This window comes from Alligator sinensis, unplaced genomic scaffold (genome assembly GCF_000455745.1).
Source record: "Alligator sinensis unplaced genomic scaffold, ASM45574v1 scaffold93_1, whole genome shotgun sequence".
Taxonomy (NCBI): Eukaryota; Metazoa; Chordata; order Crocodylia; family Alligatoridae; genus Alligator; species Alligator sinensis.
In genome coordinates, this window is record NW_005842243.1 from 39,322 (window position 1) to 43,774 (window position 4,453).

A 4,453-nucleotide genomic window follows, 5' to 3' on the forward strand; every position below is an offset into this window, starting at 1 on the left:
ACTGCACCTGAGCAACCCTTTGATTAAGTGACTCCAAATATGCATCAAGAAATATATTTCTGGTCCTGTTATGTCAGCCCAGTATCTGAAATAACCTCATTATGCAAAATGTATCTACTGGGGAAAAGCTTAATCAAATGATCCAAAATTTGCATCACAAGTTCTATCTGCATGCCTAAATATTTTTTTGGACATTGCTTCACCAAAGAAACAGAGGCTGCTTGGAAGTTGTTGAAACTGTTGCTGAGTAGGTGCTGCTGGGCTTAGAGTTGAAGAACAGGAGGGCACAGAATAAGGTATAAAGGACTCTAACATCTGGCTGCATGTGTTTGTTTTTAGTGTGGACTTTATCTCAAGAGCTCCTTGCTCAGATGACCACACATTTGTATCATTAAACCTACCCAACACCCCACAGCCATTTTCAAGAGAAGGCTTTCCTCCTTTCATTTTCCCCTAACTTCTACCTACCCATAACCTTTTACTCTGAGTTCTGAGCATTGTTCTTTATGTGCATGTAATGGTGGAAAGAAGAATATTCTTGTCCACAGGGCTAAGCCTTTGGCCCCACAAGGTTGGCTGTTTCCCCAATTTTGAGGAACCAGAACTATAAAAGAGCATTTCATTGTTCAAGTTATTCTGTAAAGGAGCAATATTTGAAATTGTGCCCATGTGTGATTGCTTTATTGAAGTGTGAAGAAGATATGAAAATGTGGGGGCTGTCAATTTATTTATTTAATTATTTGTACTTGTCTTCATATTAGAAATTCATGTCATGCTTAGTCTGTAGGGAAGGCAACCATGGCTGAATGTAATAATTGAAAAATGAAAGACACAGACAAAGTGAATGGGAAAAAATTATTAACATCTACCCACAACGCCCCTTTGGCAGGGGCTTGGACATCTCAATGCCCTGCGTGAGAGGGTGTTGCAAGGCCAACTGAGATACCTTTGCAGAGCGTGTTTCACACTGTGCCAGTTCAGTTGCTGCAAGGGACGATGCATGATGCCACCAGGAGTGTAGAAATGCATACACCAAATTAATATTCAGTATAAATAATTCATGGATGCAATCACTATGAAGGATGAAGGAGACGGGGTTTGCCTGCAAATCTTATTATTACCATTTTATTTTTATTCTGCTAAGGATGTCACTGTAAACACAGGACTACTATGTGGTCACTCCTGATTCTGTTGGGCTTTTTTATATGGTTGCATCATTAAAAGGATGTCCTTGTTAAATACTAAGAAACTCCACCCATCCACAGCTAATCAGTAACTGGTACTTAGGAACAAACTACCCCCATGGGTATGTTATACATAACTGATTGTTTGCCAATTCAGTCTTGAGAGTATGAGCCAGCCGCTGAAATTGAAAGGAAATAGCATCTGAGTCAGGAGAATGAAGGAAGTTTTGGGTTCTCCCTCTTTCCCATGCATACACTTACACTAGTTTACAAGTCTGTTAAGTTTGAGAAGCATACAAAGAATCATGCTGCTTAATGCAAAAACCCGTGCTTTATTTTGTAACCATGGAAGAAGTGAATTCACTGCTTCCAAAAAAACTACATAGTACAATTGATTGAAAAAGTTTTGCAGTTTTCAGAAATTATTCCAGTAAAAGAGGAAAACAACCCCCTGATTCACAGATGCCAAGAGACTTTAGGCATCTCAGTTGCCTGGGAAACATAACAGGTTGTTGTTATAACAACGGGAGACCAGCTGACTTTCCATTTCATTTTATCGACCAGCTGCAAAACTCCTTGGTCATGCAAGTCTTGAACATCTGACCATGGTTTTTATGTGATTTCCTTGTGAGAGCTTTGTAAACTTTTATACTCAATTATTTGCTGAAATATGCAAAGTTATACTGCCTGATGTGAATATTTCAGTTTGCAAAATAGCCTTACATTTCCATACTCTGTCTCCAAGGCAACACCACATTATCCATTTAAGTGCCTATAGTGTCATGAGATAAGAGGGGAAAAAAAGAAGATACCCAAGGTAATTTCAAATCTATTCATTCAATGATGCTTAATAAAACTACTTGGACTTGCATCAAGGTGATTCAAACAAGGGTCTGAGATGCATCTAAGCTTCTAAACTCCGTAGTGTTCATTTATAGTGTACTAAGCTCTGTAGTTTTTTAGAAGTTCAAGTTTTACAGAGCCTCCAACTTCCACAGAGCTGGATTAAAGCACCCCAAGAGAATCAAGACAAACTATATGGAGACCCATGGCACACTGATGTTCTCCCTCCACACAGCAACCCCATACAGTGATTATGTGTAGTGACACCTGTAATAGGAGTGTCATTTGGAGGGACCTGTCACCGTTTATTTTTTACCACATTGCACCTTTGCTGTCCTGAGGTGGATTGACTGCCAGACTGAGGTCTTTCCCAAGGAAGAGAGGATTCATCCTCCACGGACATGGAAGGAGACTCCTTGTGTGAGGTATCCCTTGCTGACACTATATGAGTAGAACTGGGGTCCCCAGATAGGAGTCCTGTGGTGGTGGTAGTGGGTGGACTTCTGAACAGTAGCTTTCAGGATTAAGATGAACGGGGCAAGCTACCTCTTTTAGAAATATTGTTTCTGGCAATCTGCACACTCAGGCAGGCCACAGATACACCTACATTCAAGCTTTTCTCCACATCTGTGATGAGAGACAGAAATCTTCTTCTTTTAATGATAGCTGAGATTCTGATATCATCACATGATGCTAGGAGTGAGGGCCCTAGGCACAGGACTATATTTAAATCTAGCCCTGAATCTCCAAAAATTCTGTTAGCTTGTCCCCCACAGCACATTCAATATATTGCTCGCAGTTTTATAACTTTTCCCCCAGGTATTACTAAGACTCAGTCCACACAGTGGTATGTGAATACAGTATACCATTCCCTTGAGGAATGAGAGAAAAAGTAGGAGAAATATAACAAAAGTTAAGAGATGCTGAAAATAAAGGGCTTTGTCTAATAATTTATTGTCATGTTTAAAGGTTAAGGCCCAGTCTCCAGAAGGTGTTCCTTACCCAGACAAACATCCCCATTAAATTACCTCTTTGGAGATGTTGAGGGTCCTTGATTTTAACTGTAGTCAATGCAAGGCCCTTGCAAAACCAAATCCACAGCCTCTTTAAGTGATCAGAAACTGGTTTAAACCTGTAACAGAGCCGAAGTTCAGTTCACACAAACCAGTTTCAAAATGGCTGAAACTGGTTTAAGATAAACCTGGTTGAATGTAGTATATCAGACTTAACTAATTTGGATCAAAGCAGTATATGGAACTTCTGTCCCAGACCCCTTTCTGGTTTAAGTTAAACCAGAGTCCCACAGCATCCCAGCATGCTTTTCAGCCCTGGACTGGGCTATGCGGTCTGCTCCAAAAAGCAGGGCTGGCGCTGCCCCTCTGATCTCTAGCAGATCAAGGGCGGGCATGTGGCCAGATGCTGGCTGGCATGGCCCCCTAAGGCGAAGGGCAGGGAGGGGGTTTATTCCCCTTCCTTCCCCTCTCCTCCCAGGGAACTGTAGTTGTGGTCTGCCTGGCCAGGGAAGAGCAGCCCCTGTCAGGGTCCCCCCCCACCAATGCTACAGTGGCAGTGGCAGGGGCAGGTGTGTCACCAGAGCTGGCCAGGCCAGCAGCCTCAGGTAAAGCAGGGGCAGGGAGGGGATTAAACTCCCCTGTCTCTCCTCTCTCCCACAAGTACAGGGACCTTAGCTGGGGTATGCCTGGCTTTCTACTCTGCTGGTTGCTCATGCGGCGGGGGGCTTGGCCAGAGCCACCTGGCATGGCCCTGCCATCCACCCATCTCACCCATGGCTGGGGCTGGGGCTGTGGGGCTGAGTGGGGCTGACCCACAGGCATTGCTGAAGGCATGGAGAGGCCGACCCAGGCTGGGCCATAGGGACAGGGCCTTTCCCAGCCGGCTGTGGCTTGGGCTGGGGCTGTGAGAGCTATGTGCCCAGATGCTTCTGGCTCCCCATGCCCAGGCCAGGCTGGACTGTCATGGAGCTGCAGCCAGCTGGGAAGGGCCCTGACCCCGCAGCCTGGACTGGCCCTTCCACACCCACTCTCAGCAGTTTCTGCAACTGGCCCAGCTCAGCCCTGGGTGAGGTGGGTGGATATCGGGGCTGGCCTGGGCTGGGCCATGGGGGCAGGGCCCTTCCCAGTCAGTTGCAGCTCTGTGACAGCAGTGGCCCAATGCACACAGGTGGCGGCTGGCCAGGCAGTGGCATGGGGGCGCTGCTGCAGCTGTGGGTGAGCACCTTAGCAGCTGGACTGGCCATGTGGGATGAGTCCTTAGGGCCTGAGGCTGCCTGAGCCAGCTTGGAGGTGCCAGTGGGCCTGGAGCCCAGCAGCCTCCTGCTATGGGGGTTCGTGTGCCCGCAGCCGCCACCTCCACTGCACCCCTTGCAATGTGCCTGCTCGTCTGTCTGTAGCTGCCACATGATACAG

The 4,453-nt window shown here is 46.2% G+C and overlaps 1 protein-coding gene across 1 annotated transcript in view; it reads left to right on the forward strand.

The window, feature by feature from the left end:
• The first annotated feature begins 811 nt into the window (after positions 1–811).
• TSNAX (translin associated factor X) overlaps positions 812–4,453 on the forward strand; it is a 55,592-nt gene continuing 51,950 nt past the window's right edge. Inside the window, exon 1 of the mRNA XM_025208656.1 lies at positions 812–2,452. The gene's annotated coding sequence lies outside the window, so the exon portion shown is untranslated. The remainder of the gene's footprint in view (positions 2,453–4,453) is intronic.